Below are 17,839 nucleotides of genomic sequence, written 5' to 3' on the forward strand. Positions count from 1 at the left end.
AGTTTTCCAAATTTGCTGGCATATTGAATGCAGCACTTTCACAGCATCATCTTTCAGGATTTGAAATAGCTCAACTGGAATTCCATTACCTCCACTAGCTTTGTTTGTAGTGATGTTTCCTAAGGCCCACTTGACTTCACATTCCAGGATGTCTGGCTATAAGTGAGTGATCACACCATCGTGATTATCTGGGTCATGAAGATCTTTTTTGTAGAGTTCTTCTGTGTATTCTTGCCACGTCTTTTTAATATCTCCTGCTTCTGTTAGGTCCATACAATTTCTGTCCTTTATCGAGCCCATCTTTACATGAAATGTTCCCTTGGTATCTCTAATTTTCTTGAAGAGATCTCTAGTCTTTCCCATTTTGTTGTTTTCCTCTACTTCTTTGCATTGATCACTGAGGAAGGCTTTCTAATCTCTTCTTGCCATTCTTTGGAACTCTACTTTCAAATGGGAATATCTTTCCTTTACTCCTTTGCTTTTCACTTCTCTTCTTTTCACAGCTATTTGTAAGGCCTCCTCAGACAGCCATTTTGCTTTTTTGCATTTCTTTTCCGTGGGAATGGTCTTGATCCCTGTCTCCAGTACAATGTCATGAACCTTGATCCATAGATCATCAGGCACTCTGTCTATCAGATCTAGTCCCTTAAATCTATTTCTCACTTCTACTGTATAGTTATAAGGGATTTGATTTAGGTCATACCTGAATGGTCTGGTGATTTTCCCTACTTTCTTCAATTCAGTCTGAATTTGGCAATAAGGAGTTCATGATCTGAGCCACAGTCAGCTCCCAGTCTTGTTTTTGCTGACTGTATAGAGCTTCTCCATCTTTGGCTGCAAAGAATATAATCAATCTGATTTTGGGGTTGACCATCTGGTGATGTCCATGTGTAGAGTCTTCTCTTGTGTTGTTGGAAGAGGGTGTTTGCTATGACCAGTGTGTTCTCTTGGCAAAACTCTATTAGCCTTTGTCCTTCTTCATTCCATACTCCAAGGCCAAATTTGCCTGTTACTCCAGGTGTTTCCTGACTTCCTACTTTTGCATTCCAGTCCCCTATAATGAAAAGGACATCTGTTTTGGGTGTTAGTTCTAAAAGGTCCTGTAGGTCTTCATAGAACTGTTCAACTTTGGCTTCTTCAGCATTACTGGTTGGGACATAGGCTTGGATCACCATGATATTGAATGATTTGCCTTGGAAATGAAGAGATCATTCTGTAGTTTTTGAGATTGCATCCAAGTACTGCATTTTGGACTCTTTTGTTGGCTATGATGGCTACTCCATTTCTTCTAAGGGATTCCTGCCCACAGTAGTAGATATAATGGTCATCTGAGTTAAATTCACCTATTCCAGTCCATTTTAGTTCGCTGATTCCTAGAATGTTAATGTTCACTCTTGCCATCTCATTTGACCACTTCCAATTTGCCTTGATTCATGGACCTAACATTCCAGGTTCCTATGCAATATTGCTCTTTGCAGCATTGGACCTTGCTTCTGTCACCAGTCCCATCCACAAGTGGGTATTGTTTTTGCTTTGGCTCAATCCCTTCATTCCTTCTGGAGTTATTTCTCCATTGATCTCCTGTAGCATATTGGGCACCTATCGACCTGGGGAGTTCCCCTTTCAGTATCCTATATTTTGCCTTTTCATCCTGTTCATGGGGTTCTCAAGGCAAGAATACTGAAGCAGAAGCCTAGCGGCTGCAACCGACCACACAGAAGCACGGTGGCTGCGACGGACCTTGCAGAAGCGCGGCCAAGAGGAGCTACCCCACGCCCAAGGTCAGGGGAGGTGACCAAGAGCGCCAGGCTGCAATGGTGCAGGAGTGACCGAGAGGCGCTATCCCACGTTTGAGGTCAGAGGCGGCGACCGAGAGGAGCTACCCCTCATTCGAGGTTAGGGGTGGCAACCGAGAGGAGCAACCCCACATCCAAGGAGCATCTGCTGCGTGGGCACAGGAGGGCCGTGAGCAGGTACTCCACATTCAAGGTCAGGAGGGGTGACCTCATCCAAGGTAAGGAGCAGCAGCTGGGCTTTGTTGCAGCAGCCGTGAAGAGATACCTCACGTCCAAGCTAAGAGAAACCCAAGTAAGACAGTAGGTGTTGCAAGAGGGCATCAGAGGGCAGACACACTGAAACCATAATCACAGAAAACTAGCCAATCTGATCACACGGACCAGAGCCTTGTCTAACTCAATGAAACTAAGCCACACTGTGTGGGGCCACCCAAGACGGACAGGTCATGGTGGAGACCTGACAGAATGTGGTCCACTGGAGAAGGGAATGGCAAAGCAAACCCATAGACACCCCAAAACTCACTACTGGACACTTCATTGAACTCCAGAGTGAAAAAAAACAACTCCACCCCCCAGAACACAGAAGCAAGCTCCCCTAACCAGGAAACCTTGACAAGCCTCTAGTACTTCCCACCCACAGGGATCAAGCTCCACAATAAAGAGGAACCACAAACTTTGAGCCTACAGAAAGGCCACCCCAAACACAGCAATCTAAACAAAATGAAAAGGCAGAGAAATATACAGCAGGTAAAGGAACATAATAAATGCCCACCAAGCCAAACAAAGGAGAGGAGATAGGGAGTCTACCTGAAACAGAATTCAGAATAATGACAGTAAAGATGATCCAAAATCTTGAAAACAAAGTGGAGTTACACATAAATGGACTAGAGACAAAGATGGAGAAGATGCAAGAAATCTTTAACAAGGACCTAGAAGAAGTAAAAAAGAGTCTATCAATAATCAATAATGCAATAACTGAGATCAAAGGCACTCTGGAGGGAACCAACAGTAGAAAAACTGAGGCAGAGGATAGTATAAGTGAGGTGGAAGATAGAAGGGTGGAAATAAATGAAGCAGAGAGGAAAAAAGAATTACAAGAAATGAGGACAACCTCAGAGACCTCTGGGACAATGTTAAACTCCCCAACATTTGAAACATAGGAGTCCCAGAAGAAGAAGACAAAAAGAAAGACCATGGTAAAGCATCTGCCTGCAATACAGGAGACCCGGGTTTGATCCCTAGGTTGGGAAAATCCCCTGGAGAAGGAAATGGCAACCCACTCCAGTACTCTTGCCTGGAAAATTCCATGGATGCAGGAGCCTGGTAGGCTACAGTTCATTGGGTTGGGAAGAGTCAGACACGACTGAGCAACTTCACTTTCACTTTCACTTTTCATGAGAAAATACTTGAGGAGATAATAGTTGAAAACTTCCATAAAATGGGGAAGGAAATAGTTACTGAAGTCCAAGAAACCCAGAGAGTCCCAAACAGGATAAACCCAAGGCAAAACACCCCAAGACACATATTAATCAAACTAGTGAAGATCAAACACAAAGAGCAAATATTAAAAACAGCAAGGGAAAAGCAACAACTAACATCCCCATTAGGATAACAGCTGATCTTACAATAGAAACCCTTTAGACCAGAAGGGAATGGCAGGACATACTTAAAGTGATGAAAGAGAAAAACCTACAACCCAGATTACTATACCCAGCAAGGATCTCATTCAAATATGAAGGAGAAATCAAAAGCTTTACAAACAAGCAAAAGCTGAGAGAATTCAGCACCACCAAACCAGCTCTACAACAAATGCTAAAGGATATTCTCTAGATAGGAAACACAGAAAAGGTTTATAAACTCAAACCCAAAACAACAAAGTAAATGGCAACAGGATCATCAGTTCAGTTCAGTTCAGTTCAGTCACTCAGTCGTGTCCAACTCTTTGCGACCCCCTGAATTGCAGCACACTAGGCCTCCCTGTCCATCACAAACTCCCGGAGTTTAGTCAAACTCATGCCCATCAAGTCGGTGATGCCATGCAGCTATCTCATCCTCTGTCGTCCCCTCCTCCTCCTGCCCCCAATCCCTCCCAGCATCAGGGTCTTTTCCAATGAGTCAATTCTTCACATGAGGAGTTCATTCATACCTACCAATAATTACCTTAATGTAAATGCATTGAATGCCCCAACCAAAAGACAAAGACTGGCCGAATGGATACAAAAAAAGACCCCTATATATGCTGTCTAAAAGAGACCAACCTCAAAACAAGGGACACATACAGACTGAAAGTAAAGAACTGGAAAAAGATATTTCACACAAATCGAGACCAAAAGAAAGCAGGAGTAGCAATACTCATATCAGATAAAATAGACTTTGAAATAAAGGCTGTGAAAAGAGACAAAGAAGGATAATATATAATCATCAAAGGATCAGTTCAAGAAGAAGATATGACAATTATATATTCACCCAGCATAGGAGCACCTCAATACATAAGGCAAATGTTAACAAGTATGAAAGGGGAAATTAACAATAACACAATAATAGTGTGAATCTTTAATACCCCACTCACACCTATGGATAGATCAACCAAATTAGCAAGGAAACACGAAATTTAAATTATACACTGGGCCAGTTAGACCTAATTGATATCTATAGGATATTTCACCCCAAAACAATGAATTTCACCTTTTTCTCAGTGCACACAGAACATTCCCCAGTATAGATCATATCCTGAGCCATAAATGTAGCCTTGATAAATTCAAAAAAATTGAAATCATTTCAAGCGTCTTTTCTGATCACAATGAGGTAAGATTAGATGTCAACTACAGGAAGAAAAAAACTATTAAAAATACAAACATATGGCGGCTAAACAACATGAATAATGCTGAATAATCAACAAATCACGGAAGAAATCAAAAAAGAAATCAAAATATGCATAGAAACGAATGAAAATGAAAACACCACAACCCAAAACCTACGGGATTCAGTATAAGCAGTGCTAAGGGGAAGGTTCATACCAATACAAGTTTACCTCAAGAAACAAGGGAAAAATCAAATAAATAACATAACTTTATATCTAAAGCAACTAGAAAAAGAAGAAATGAAGAACCCCAGGATTAGTAGAAAGAAAGAAATCATAAAAATTAGGGCAGAAATAAATGAAAAAGAAACAAAGGAGACTATTGCAAAAATCAACAAAACTAAAAGCTGGTTCTTTGAGAAGATAAATAAAATAGACAAACCATTAGCCAGACTCATCAAGAAAAAAAGGGAGAAGAATCAAATCAACAAAATTAAAAATGAAAATGGAGAAATCACAACAGACAACACAGAAATACAAAGGATCATAAGAGACTACTATCAGCAACCATATGATGATAAAATGGACAACTTGGAAGAAATGGACGAATTCTTAGAAAAGTATAACCTCCCAAAACTGAACCAGGAAGAAACAGAAAATCTTAACAGACCCATCACAAGCACAGAAATTGAAACTGTAATCAAAAATCTTCCAACAAACAAAAGCCCAAGACCAGATGGCTTCACAGGTGAATTCGACCAAAAATTTAGAGAAGAGCTAATACCTATCCTATTTAAACTCTTCCAGAAAATTGCACAGGAAGGTAAGCTCCCAAACTCATTCTATGAGGCCACCATCACCCTAATACCAAAACCAGACAAAGATGCCACCAAAAAAAAGAAAGAAAGAAAGAAAGAAAAGAAAACTACAGGACAGTGTTGTATGAAAGGAGAGAAGGTTAGCACTCCCCTTGACAAGGATGGAAGAGGCTCTCGGGCCTGACAACACGCATATGGTTAAGGCATTGCCACCTACTTCGTGGCATCTAACCACTGTTTTTAAATGACCCAATCAAAAAATGGGCCAAAGAACTAAACAGACATTTCTCCAAGGAAGACATACAGATGGCAAAAAAACACATGAAAAGATGCTCAACATCACTCATTATCAGAGAAATGCAAATCAAAACCACAATGAGGTACCATTACCCACCAGTCAGGATGGCTGCTATCCAAAAGTCTACAAGCAATAAATGCTGGAGAGGGTGAGGAGAAAAGGGAACCCTCTTACACTGTTGGTGGGAATGCAAACTAGTACAGCCACTATGGAAAACAGTGTGGAGATTTCTTAAAAAGCTGGAAATAGAACTGCCATATGACCCAGCAATCCCACTTGTGGGCATACACACTGAGGAAACCAGATCTGAAAGAGACACGTGCACCCCAATGTTCATCGCAGCACTGTTTATAATAGCCAGGACATGGAAGCAACCCAGATGCCCGTCAGCAGACTAATGGATGAGGAAGCTGTGGTACATATACACCATGGAATATTACTCAGCCATTAAAAAGAATTCATTTGAATCAGTTCTAATAAGATGGATGAAACTGGAGCCCATTATACAGAGCAAAGTAAGCCAGAAAGATAAAGACCATTACAGTATACTAACACATATATATGGAATTTAGAAAGATGGTAACAATAACCCTATATGCAAAACAGAAAAAGAGACTCAGATGTATATAACAGACTTATGGACTCTGTGGGAGAAGGCGAGGGTGGGATGTTTCAAGAGAACAGCATCAAAACATGTATATTATCTAGGGTGAAACAGATCACCAGCCCAGGTTGGATGCATGAGACAAGTGCTCAGGCCTGGTGCACTGGGAAGACCCAGAGGGATCGGGTGGAGAGGGAGGTGGGAGGGGGGACTGGGATAGGGAATACATGTAAATCCATGATTAATTCATTTCAATGTATGACAAAAACCACTGCAATGTTGTAAAGTAATTAGCCTCCAACTAATAAAAATAAATGGAAAAAAAAAGAAAAGAAAACTACAGGACAATATCACCGATGAACAAAGATGCAAAACTCCTCAACAAATTGTAGCAAACAGAATCCAACAACATACTTAAAAGATCATACATCACGACCAAGTGGGCTTTATCCCAGGGATGCAAAGATTCTTCAATATTCGGAAATCAAACATGTGAGTTCTGAGTTCTGAGTCCTCTGGTGCTTCTTTTCACTTATATCCAAAATTGCTCCCATACCCCGGAGCACTCCTTCCATAAGAGCCAGCCCAAGTATGTCCCTTGATTGAAACTGGAGGGGAATTTGGACCACAAGAGCCAGACTTTTGCACACCACTGGCTGAGAAATACTCTATAGCTCTAAGTTATAAAGTGTATTTGTTTTATTTATATTTGGTCCTATTTGGTTCTATTTGGTTTTATTTCTATTAGGTTCAGATCTAGAAGATCTCAGCTAAGAGCTTGTCCAATCAGATGTGGACTATCAGTTGGATCCCTGAGGTAATACTGTCCATGTCATTTGTTGGTGTTTTTGTCCTGGAGCCTCCCACTAGAAGGCAAAAAAGTATTTCTCAGCCAGTGGTGTGCAAAAGAAAGTGTCCTTCAGATCCAGGAGAGTAAACCACTTGCAATGCGGTGAGATTTCTCATAGGAATTGGGCACTGAGGGGTGGAGGGTGACTAAGCCTCGTTTATGATCTGGAGATCCTGAACCACACACCAGATTCCATTCCATCCTTTTTCTTTACAGGGAGGACCGAGGTGTTACATGGTGAATTGGTGGGACCAATAGCCCACAGGCAAGGCATTTATTTATTAGAGGCTGTAGTCCTCCCTGAGCTTCTCTTCTGAGGCGGTATTGTTTCTGATTTGGAAACTGACTGGGGTCTCAGGACAATGACAACCAGTCCAGCTCAGTGAGCTCGTCCAGGAGTTCCCTGGTCCTGCACCTGGGGGTTAATTTTGTCCTCTCAAAGTTTTTTTTTCCCAACTGGAGAGGCTATAATGGGTTCCTCAGCAGTAACCAGGAGCTGCAGAGCCCTAGGGGCTGAAAACTTTGAATCATAAAGGTGGTTCCCAGTGTGGTGAGTATATCTCTTCCCAATAAGAGTGTAGGGCACTCAGGGACCACCAGAAACTGATGGGAAAATATCTATCCATCCCAGCAACAAAGAAGTGCTCAGGTGAATCTTTTTCTAATTGTTTTTCCCATAGCACCCAAAATAGTACAGGTTTAGGAGGAGAAGGCTCCAGAGTAGGAGGTCAGGACACAGTAGGTAGCCCCTGGGTCAACCAAGAAATTCTTGGACCTACCTGCCACATCCACTTCCACTCTTGGCTCCAGCCCCATGATGGTTATCTGTGACACGTGGGCTGGCTGGAGCAGGTTGCTTCAGTCCTGTTGAACCATTGTGAAGGAAGGTTTGGTACTTGACCCTGAGGCTCTTGGGTCCCCAGGGCAGAGTGCCACCCAGTGTCCTGACGGATGGCATTTGTGGCAAGCTGTTTTAGGAGTCTTGCCATGATTTGGACAGTTTGGCCAATGTCCTGCCTGTCTACAGATTAGGCATTTGTTTCATGCCCTGTCATGTTAACAAACAACCTGGACAGTATTACCTCAGGGATTCAACTGATAGTCCCCATCTGATTGGACAAGCTCTTACCTGAGATCTCCAAGATCTCAACAGGACCAAATAGAAATAAAACAAATATACTCTATAGCTTAGAATATATTGTCAATAATACAGCTTCCCAAACAACAACAACCTAACCTGGTTTACGGGTAGATATATAAACCTCTATCCCACAAGTAACCTGGCCTTGGGAGGAAGATCAGATGGAACTTTAGATTATAATCCCAGGAGTCATTATTACCTACAAGTCCCCAGCCTCCTCAACTAAGACCACCTGGACAAACTACTGAGTCAAGTATACACTTATAAAAGACAACAGTTTATCTCTGGCCTTTCAAAACATCCTCTTTTGGTGATCATCACTCATCCTGCCTGCCAGACTCCTACCACATTATCCTAAATAGGGATTGGATACTATTTCCTATGTGGAAGAAAACTTGTATATCACACTTCTAACTTGGCAAAGACTGTCCAATTGTTGAAGTCGCTCCACGAGTAAGATTCCTTACCACCCAAGAAGTTAAGGCCACCTCGGGAGAAATTCCAAACCTAGGCTCTATCCTAGTGGAGGCCTTATGAGATTATGCTTTGAGCTGTTCTAAGAAGAATGCAAAGTCCTAGAGTGTGAAGTCACATGGGGCTTACAAAGCATCACTATGAACAAAGCTAGTGGAGGTGATGGAATTCTAGTTGAGCTATTTCAAATCCTAAAAGATGATGCTGTTAAAGTGCTGTATTCCAGCAAATATGGAAAATTCAGGGATGGCAACAGGACTGGAAAAGATCAGTTTTTATTCCAATCACAAAGAAAGACAATGCCAAAGAATGTTCAAACTGCCACACAATTGCACTTATTTCACATGCTAGCAAAATAATGCTCAAAATTTTCCAAGCCAGGCTTCTACAGTACGTGAATTGTGAACTTCCAGATGTTCAAGCTGGATTTTGAAAAGGCAGAGGAACCAGAGATCAAATTGCCAACATCTGTTGGATCACAGAAAGAGCAAGAGAATTCCAGAAAAACATCTAACTCTGCTTCCTTGAATATGATAAAGCCTTTGACTGTGTGGATCACAAAAAACTGTGGAAAATTATTAAAGAAATGGGAATACCAGACCACCTTACCTGCCTCCTGAGAAACCTGTGTGCAGGTCAAGAAGCAACAGTTAGAACCAGGCATGCAACAATGAACTGGTTCCAAATTAGGAAAGGAGTATGTCAAGGCTGTATAATGTCACCTTGCTTATTTATCTTATATGCAGAGTACATCATGTGAAATGCTGGGCTGGGTGAAGCACAAGATGGAATCAAGATTGCAAGGAGAAATATCAATAACCTCAGATATGCAGATGACACCACACTTACGGCAGAAAGCCAAGAGGAACTAAAGAGCCTCTTGACAAAAGTGAAAGAGGAGAGTGAAAAAACTGGCTTAAACTCAACATTCAAAAACCGAAGATCATGGCATCTGCTCCCATTACTTCATGGCAAACATATGGGGAAACAAAGGAAACCATAACAGAATTCATTATCTTGGGCTCCAAAATCACTGCAGATGGTGACTGCAGCCATGAAATTAAAAGACACTTGCTCCTTGGAAGAAAAGCTATGACAAACCTAGACAACATATTAAAAAGCAGAGACAGTATTACCTACAAAAAATCCATCTAATCAAAGCTATGGTTTTTCCTATAGTCATGTATGGATGTGAAAATTGGACCATAAAGAAGGTTGAATGCTGAAGAATTAATGCTTTTGAACTGTGGTGTTGGAGAAGACTCTTGAGAGTCCCTTGAACTGCAAGGAGATCAAACCAGTCAATCCTAAAGGAAATCAATCCTGAATATTCATTAGAAGGATGGATGTTGAAGCTGAAGCTCCAGTGCTTTGGTCACCTGATAGGAAGAGCCAGCTCATTGGGAAAAACCCTGATGCTGGAAAAGATTGAAAGCAGGAGAAGGGGACGACAGAGGACAAGATGGTTGGATGGCATCACTGACTCAATGGACAGGAGTTTGAGCAAACTTCAGGAGCTGGTGAAGGACAGGGAAGCCTGGTGTGCTGTAGTCCATGGGGTCACAAAGAGTTGGACACAACTGAATAACTGAATAGCAAGGCAGAATTTCCCTTCATATAACCTCTCTCCTGAGAGATTTGGACACCTCAGCTACCAATATAGCCCTATCTTGGAGGACCCCAGAATTGGACACAATATTATTGGGGGCCTTATCTGATCTAGGGAAATTCCTCACTTGGAAAGAGAAATCATAAATTTTTCAGTGATGATGCAGCAGGGATAAAAAGCCACAGTATTGGCCTTAGAAGCCCAACGAAATCCATTAACAGCTTGACAGAGGTTAAACTCCAAAATAGGAGGGCAGTATATCTCCTGAAGGCTGAACAAGGAGGGGCTTGTGCCATCTTAAATGAGACATGTTTCTTCTGGGTAAACATCTCCAGCATTGAAAAAAGTCTCACAGTCCTCAAGGAAACCATTTAGATCCTACTGGATCTTAAAGAATGAGCTAGAGAATCCTCAGGATGGCTACGATATCTCTTTGGGGAATTCCTCTCCTGGTAAAGAAGGATTTGGAATTGGCTGGTGCCCCTATTAAAACCCGTTATCACCATATTAATACTACTTATGATTGCTTCATGTGTTATCAATTATCTAACCTGTTTTGTCTCCGCCCAGGTCAGCAAGCTACAAAATGCAGAGTTAATTCAACGAGGATATGTAGAACTACACCTGACCACAGAAAATATCTACCACTTGCCCCTAGCTGGATGCCACCATAATGTCCCTGAAGCTTGAGGCTAATAAGAAAGGCCCAACACCCCTTGTCATCACAACTCAAGAAGAAGTAGCCAGAGAGACATCAGTGCCCCTATTCCCAAATAACTGGGCCTCCCATCTCTTGAGGGAGGAATGTTCGGTAATTAGAATAAAGAGTCCAGAATGGCAGTTAAACAGTGGCAGCTAAAAGGTAGACAAAGATATGAAATACCCTTCAAAAAACAGAACAAAGAGAAAATCCCCAGCACAGAGTAAAAATCTTTGGCAGGAAAAACACACCCAACACTCCCCCTTCCCGGGCTGGCCTAAGGTACAAGGCCTGTTTGACATGCATGAGTGCATGCTACGTCATTTCAGTGGTGCCCGACTCTTTCAACCCTATGCACTGTAGCCCACCAGGTTCCTCTGTCCATGGAATTCTCCCGGCAAGAAAACTGGAGTGGGTTGTTATGCCTTCCTCCAGGGGATCTTCCCAACCCAGGGATTGAATCCACATCTCTTACATCTCCTGCATTGGCAGATAGGTTCTTTACCACTAGTGCCACCTGGGAAGCTCCCTGTTTGACATGAGACAGAAAAAAATCAGGTTCTGGGATCTGTTTGGGGGACAAAGGACATAGAAAGGAAAGCCTGAAATAGGGTGGGACCACTTCTATGAGCGTCAGTCCACCCTCACATCTCAAGAGTATATTTCATGTCACTTGTTTAATAAATCCTGCCTGTATGAGCTTTCCTGGTTTGTCATTTTAATTTTTTACTATGGTAAGACAAAGACCAAGGAAAAAGAACCACACCTGAGAGGAAACTTTCCTCTTAAGCCAGTTATGACTTCTATCAATTTGGTAAAGTATACCTTTGTAAGCACAGTTGAAACATTTACCTTTTCTCTTTACCTGATCTCTCCAGAGATTGGAAACTCTCAGGTTCCCAACAGCTTTATCAGGTAAATAGGAAGGCCACTTCCTAACAGGTGAAAAAAAGCTCAAAGTATTTTGGGAACCTCAAGAAGGGAGAAATTCACCTAAATTTGTAAGGTAAAATCTATGACAAGTCCTTGGTATGGCTTTCCTAACCCTGAATGGCCCTTTAAATTTCAGTCTGAGACTCCTTATGAAAAGGTGCAGCACAGCCAATTTAAAGGAACAAACATGCTCAATTAACAAGACTCATTTTGCAAAAAAGCTCGTCTTAATTTAGCTGTTTTTGATAAAAATTAGGGTTTTAGAGAAAGATTATGTTTCAGTGGATGTCAAATTCTGATTCCATTAACTGAGGTCTGCATGTACTAAGACTCACTTCCCAGATAGTTCCTTGCTGTCATCCTACATAATTGTAAAGTTGAACTGAATTATTAAGGACATTCTAAGTCTATATTTCTGAGGCTTAATCTACCTTTGGATGAGTATCAGATGCCTTATGACCTGCAGCCAGGGATTATACATACTGGAAGGAGCATCATTTAAGGGGCTATTTCCAACCCAGATAAAAAAAGACCCTTATCAGCCACTCTTAATTAGCTCATACGCAATGGAACTGAAAAGAATTGACTCTTGGATTAACATTTCCACTTATACAGGTACTCTATACTGGACTGGCCTATAGAGAGGACTGCTGATCTCAAAATTACCTGTAAATAACACTCAGAGGGAAAACTGGCTTCCCTGATGGTTAAGATGGTAAAGAGTCTGCCTGCAGTGCAGGAGACCTGGGTTTGATCCCTGGGTTGGAAAGACCCCCCCCCCCCCCCCCGGAGAAGGAAATGGCAGCCCACTACAGTATTCTTGCCTGGAGATTCCATGGACAGAGGAGCCTGGTGGACTACAGTCCATGGGGTCACAAAGAGTCAGACACGACTGAGTGACTAACTTTCTTTCCTTTATTTATTTTTCAGAGGGGAAACTACCATACCAGGATAAGAAGACAACAACATCTTAAGTGGACAACAGATGTAAGATGCTGGAACAGGTATGTGTACCAATTACTTTGATAATTTTTTGCACCTTTCTTATGAACCAACTGTATTTCACAATCTTAAAAGAGTTGAAGTAATCCAATTACTTCAGAGTTATGGTCACTACCTATATTCAGTACTTCTGGGTTATGCTGGTAGATTTCTTCACTCCAAATCTCTTGTTGGTTGGCCCTTAGGAAATTTATTCTAGAAGGAAGAAATTATAGTTCTGTTCAGGCCACTATTGATATTACCAGGTGGGATTCCCTCGCCTGGTCAATTAATAATACCTGCTCCAATCAGTATTGTAAGGAGCACAGCAGGACATTGCCCATCACCAGCTTGTAATGTGGAAAGAACTGAACTAAAGCAATTTTATAATAACTAAAAATAATAATAATTATCTGAACCCAGCCATAAATATGAGTTTTCTTCTAAAGTTACTCGCAGTCTATCAGAGCAACAAGCAATAGTTCAGTCATAGAAAATAACCTCCCACAACTATGGGATGGATTTATGTAGTTAACACATGGCTGTAGTCATTTCAATTTAAAGGATCCTTTTAAACCATGCTAGGATAACCAGCCTAGTAACAGTAAGAAATTGGGCTGGGTGTCTTATGGACAATGCCAATATACAATTTCCCTTAAAGAAAAGGACAAGTATGAAACAAACTCAGATAACCTGTGGATATACCCTGCTGCACCTAATGGAAGTTCTTAACTTAAGTTCTTACATATCAGCTCAGTTCAGTTCAGTCACTCAGTTGTTTCCCACTATTTGCAACCCCATGAACTGCAGCACACCAGACTTCCATGTCCATTACCAAATCCCGGAGCTTACTCAAACTCATGTCCATCAAGTCGGTGATGCCATCCGACCATCTCATCCTCTGTCTTCTCCTTCTCCTCCTGCCCTTAATCTTTCCCAGCATTAGGGTCTTTTCCAAAGAGTCAGTTCTTCACATCAGGCAGCCAAAATATTGGAGTTTCAGCTTCAGCATGAGTCCTTCCTATGAACATTCAGGACTGATTTCCTTGAGCATTTACTGGTTTGATGCCCTTTCAGTTCAAAGGACCCTCAAGAGTCTTCTCCAACATCACAGTTCAAAAGCATCAATTCTTTGGTGCTCAGCTTTCTTTATAACCCAACTCTCATATCCATACATGACTACTGGAAAAACCATAGCTTTGACTAGACGGACCTTTGTCGGCAAAATAATGTCTCTGCTTTTTAATATGCTGTCTATGTTGGTCATACTTTTCTTCCAAGGAGCAAGCATCTTTTAATTTCATGGCTGCAGTTGTCTTAAATCAGATATTAGCAGAAAAAGGATACATATGTACTAACCAATATCTCCTGTTATGTATATGTTAATACCACATCAGAAGTTAAAATCTATAAAAGATAAAAATAGACAACCAGCTACCTGGCTATAACTCTCTCCAAAAGAGCCAGGTCCAGACTGGTCTTTAGACTTTTCTCCTGAATTCCTCAATGAATGAGAACTATTTTATTCTGGCTGTCATTCCTCCCTCTATTTCTAATTGAGTCTGTTGGCATGAAAAGTGCAGACTAAGTGACTGAGATCTGAATCACACAAGACTCAGATCCAGTCTTGAAACTTGAAACTCAGGAATAGTTCCAATTTGGTGTCCAGTGCCCAAACTGAGGCAGGTCTACACCCCATTACAGCAGTAAGTGGCCAGACCAGTTATTGCCTCATTCCCTGAAAGATTTGGGGAAGGATGAGATAGGATTGAGCATTCTTTGGGATTGCCTTTCTTAGGGATTGGAATGAAAACTGACCTTTTCCAGTCCTGTGGCCACTGTTGAGTTTTCCAAATTTACTGGCATATTGAGTGCAGCACTTTCACAGCATCGTCTTTCAGGATTTGAAATAGCTCAACTGGAATTCCATCACATCCACTAGCTTTGATGTAGTGATGCTTTCTAAGGCCCACTTGACTTCACATTCCAGAATGTCTGGCTCTAGGTAAGTGATCACACCATTGTGATTATCTGGGTCATGAAGATCTTTTTTGTAGAGTTCTTCTGTGTATTCTTGCCACCTCTTCTTAATATCTTCTTCTTCTGTTAGGTCCATACCATTTCTGTCCTTTATTGAGCCCATTTTTGCATGAAATGTTCCCTTGGTATCTCTAATTTTCTTGAAGAGATCTCTAGTCTTTCCCATTCTGTTATTTTCCTCTATTTCTTTGCATTGATCACTGAGGAAGTCTTTCTTATCTCCCCTGGGTTTTCCTTGGAATGCTGCATTCAAATGGGAATATCTTTCCTTTTCTCCTTTGCTTTTCACTTCTCTTCATTTCACAGCTATTTGTAAGGCCTCCTCAGACAACCATTTTGCCTTTTTGCATTTCTTTTCCATGGGGTGGTCTTGATCCCTGTCTCCAGTACAATGTCACAAACCTCCGTCCATAGTCCATCAGGCTCTCTGTCTATAAGATCTGGTCCCTTAAATCTATTTCTCACTTCCACTGTATAGTCGGAAGGAATTTGATTTAGGTCATACCTGAATGGTCTAGTGGTTATCCCTACCTTCTTCAGTTTAAGTCTGAATTTGGCAGTAAGGAGTTCATGGTCTGAGCCACAGTCAGCTCCTGGTCTTGTTTTTGCTGACTGTATAGAGCTTCTCCATCTTTGGCTGCAAAGAATATAATCAACCTGATTTCAGTGTTGACCATCTGGTGATGTCCATGTGTAGAGTCTTCTCTTGTGTTGTTGGAAGAGGGTGTTTGCTATGACCAGTGTGTTCTCTTGGCAAAACTCTATTAGCCTTTGCCCTGCTTCATTCCATACTCCAAGGCCAAATTTGCCTGTCACTCCAGGTGTTTCCTGACTTCCTACTTTTGCATTCCAGTCCCCTATAATGAAAAGGACATCTGTTTTGGGTGTTAGTTCTAAAAGGTCTTGTAGATCTTCATAGAACCATTCAACTTCAGTTTCTTCAGCATTACTGGTTGGGGCATAGGCTTGGATTACCATGATATTGAATGGTTTGCCTTGGAAACGAACAGAGATCATTCTGTCGTTTTTGAGATTGCATCCAAGTACTGCATTTCAGACTCTTTTATTGACTATGATGGCTACTCCATTTCTTCTAAGGGATTCCTGCCCACAATAGTAGATATAATGGTCATCTGAGTTAAATTCACTCATTCTGGAAGTGAACTGAGAACTTCCAGATGTTCAAGCTGGTTTTAGAAAAGGCAGAGGAACCAAAGATTAAATTGCCAATATCCACTGGATATTTGAAAAAGCAAGAGAGCTCCAGAAAAACATCTATTTCTGCTTTATTGACTACACCAAAGCCTTCGACTGTGTGGATCACAATAAACTGTGGAAAATTCAGAAGGAGATGGGAATACCAGACCACCTGACCTGCCTCTTGAGAAACCTGTATGCAGGTCAGGAAGCAACAGTTAGAACTGGATATGGGACAACAGACTGCTTCCAAATAGGAAAAAGAGTACGTCAAGGCTGTATATTGTCACCCTGCTTATTTAACTCATATGCAGAGTACATCATGAGAAACGCTGGGCTGGAAGAAGCACAAACTGGAATCAAGATTGCCAGGAGAAATATCAATCACCTCAGATATGCAGATGACACCACCCTTATGGCAGAAAGTGAAGAGAAACTAAAAAGCCTCTTGATGAAAGTGAAACAGGAGAGTGAAAAAGTTGCCTTAAAGCTTAACATTCAGAAAACTAAGATCATGGCATCTGGTCCCATCACCTCAAGGGAAATAGATGGGGAGACAGTGGAAACAGTGTCAGACTTTATTTTGGGGGACTGCAAAATCACTGCAGATGGTGACTGCAGAAAATGAAATTAAAAGATGCTTACTCCTTGGAAGGAAAGTTATGACCAACCTAGATAGCATATTAAAAAGCAGAGACATTACTTTGTCAACAAGGGTCCATCTGGTCAAGGCTATGGTTTTTCCAGTGGTCATGTATGGATGTGAGAGTTGCACTGTGAGGAAAGCCAAGCACCGAAAAATTGATGCTTTTGAGGTGTGATGTTGGAGAAGACTCTTGAGAGTCCCTTGGACTGCAAGGAGATCCAACCAGTCCATCCTAAAGGAGATCAGTCCTGGGTGTTCATTGGAAGGACTGATGCTGAAGCTGAAACTCCAATACTTTGGCCACCTCATGCGAAGAGTTAACTCGTTGGAAAAGACCCTGATGCTGGGAGGGATTGGGGGCAGGAGGAGAAGGGGACAACAGAGGATGAGATGGCTGGATGGCATCCCCGACTCAATGGGCATGAGTTTGAGTAAACTCCGGGAGTTTGTGATGGACACGGAGGCCTGGTGTGCTGCGATTCATGGGGTCGCAAAGAGTCAGACACGACTGAGTGACTGAACTGAACTGAGATAGGATTAGAGATTGAAACCAAGTTCCCCTAAAACCTAGTTCCTCTGTTGAGTTTATGATTAAACTCTTTATCCAAAAATAATTCCTTTTTCTTGTCCAACACCTGTTTTCCTCAAGATTGAGGAGTACTTATGAGAAAAGGGGTATTGTAATCAAACAGGATCCATGGCCGCCTTCCTGGGGCAAGCCCTTCCTCCATATCCTCTGCTTTAGCTCCTCTCTAAAGTACCTAGATAACAGTATCTGATGTACATTCCTGAGTTGTTTTACAAATTTGAACCCCATCCCACCCTCCCACCAAAGGAAGATATTAACTACTTGATACTATGAGCATACAGCCTCTAGGCCTCCTGAAGCTTAAAGATTGATAATGTTAATCCGTGATACCATCAATCAATCAGAGAACTGCATGAGCTGATT

General features: G+C 41.7%; 1 protein-coding gene and 1 non-coding gene across 2 annotated transcripts in view; one reads left to right on the plus strand and one right to left on the minus strand.

Moving 5' to 3' along the window:
• Positions 1–17,839, minus strand: part of LOC110149702 (ATP-binding cassette sub-family C member 4-like) — a 326,525-nt gene that overhangs the window by 289,828 nt on the left and 18,858 nt on the right. The gene's annotated exons all lie outside the window — the stretch shown is intronic.
• Positions 5,532–5,657, plus strand: LOC139036383 (U6atac minor spliceosomal RNA). The gene has a single exon (XR_011489179.1). It is a non-coding gene; the product is annotated as a U6atac minor spliceosomal RNA (small nuclear RNA).

The sequence above is a fragment of the Odocoileus virginianus genome, chromosome 8 (genome assembly GCF_023699985.2).
Source record: "Odocoileus virginianus isolate 20LAN1187 ecotype Illinois chromosome 8, Ovbor_1.2, whole genome shotgun sequence".
NCBI classification, from domain to species: Eukaryota; Metazoa; Chordata; class Mammalia; order Artiodactyla; family Cervidae; genus Odocoileus; species Odocoileus virginianus.